Here is a 1,329-nt window from a genome sequence, read left to right as displayed (position 1 = left end):
TCCAGACCCTCCACTGCTGGTTTTGTGAGCTAGTATGAATCATTGCGCCTCTTAAAGCATGCATTTCCTAAACTTTAAGCATGCACGAAGAGAAAGTATCCACTGTTAAGAGTGATTGTGGTGATTATATGAGATAATCTATGTGAGAATGCTTTTCTAAACTGTAAAACGCTATCAAATGTAAACTATTTAATTCAACATGCTCTGGACACTGCTTATCTCTCCAAGCATATCCTGTTATTCTTTTCCTTGATATTTTTTCTCCATTTCTACCTGCTTTCCTTCTGTTCCTTAAATGCACTAAGCTCATTTCTGTCCCAGGGCTTTTGCACAAACTGTTTTCTCTTTCTGATATGTTGTATTCTCTGATCTTTGTATAGCTGGATCATCCTTAGTAATAGATGTCAACTTGATCAAAACTATAGTCAACAATACTGTATTATAAACATCAAAGTTGCTAAGACACTAGATTTTAATTGTTCCCACCACACAAAAACAAATGATAATTATGCAGTGAAGGTATTAGCTAACACTATAATAGTAACCATATTGCAATATATAAATGTATCAAGTGAACACATGGTACACCTTAAACTTACATGATGTTTTATGTCAATTATATTTCAATAAAAAAAAAGGCAACAGAGCTTTTGGGTGCTGTGTAGCCTGGATTCAAAGCTCTGCTGTAGTTGAGGTCTATCCTGATGGGGCTTTTTCTGTAGACCTACATCATTGAAAACGCCTCATAGAGTAACTGTGTGGTTTCCTTTACTCTCAGAACTACATGTTAGATCTGTGGGAAAGAACTGCAAGACAGCTGCTAAATAAACTATGAGAAACCTAACAGTCAAACTTTTTAATCTTAGATATTGGCATATCCCAATGATCAATGCTGTTCTAGGGTGTGATAAGCTTAGGAGTATATATGATTTGGACTTAATGCATGTTTAGAGGGTGTCTAAAATTCAGAACCAGGCAGATCTATCTTCTTTGACCCCAAATATAGTCCTAAAGTAAATTGCTTGAGGAAATTGGATCCCAAAGTTTACAGGTGAGGAGTTTTTGAAGTGTGTCCATGTTCCTTTGTAGATCAGAGAAGCCCAACTAAAAGAATTGTGGACTGACTGACATGACAACTGTTGATTGAGCAAAAATTCTTTTTGAAAGGGCTATCTTGAAGATTACGACTCAAACATTGGAGAAACTAAGGTGATGGGCAGTGGAAGGAAGGAATCAGAACATGTGAAATTCTTTAAAAATTTACTGACTTAAATAATTTTACTTATGTCACACAATAAAAAAAAAGCCCTTTACACTTTTTGTAGAAAA

The 1,329-nt window shown here is 35.3% G+C and overlaps 1 non-coding gene across 1 annotated transcript; it reads left to right on the top strand.

Moving 5' to 3' along the window:
* The first annotated feature begins 688 nt into the window (after nucleotides 1-688).
* LOC116277415 (small nucleolar RNA SNORA18) lies at nucleotides 689-819 on the top strand. The gene has a single exon (XR_004186881.1). It is a non-coding gene; the product is annotated as a small nucleolar RNA SNORA18 (small nucleolar RNA).
* Nucleotides 820-1,329: the final 510 nt, after the last annotated feature.

This window comes from Vicugna pacos, chromosome X, assembly GCF_048564905.1.
Source record: "Vicugna pacos chromosome X, VicPac4, whole genome shotgun sequence".
NCBI classification, from domain to species: Eukaryota; Metazoa; Chordata; class Mammalia; order Artiodactyla; family Camelidae; genus Vicugna; species Vicugna pacos.
This window is presented reverse-complemented; position numbering and strand designations above follow the sequence as displayed.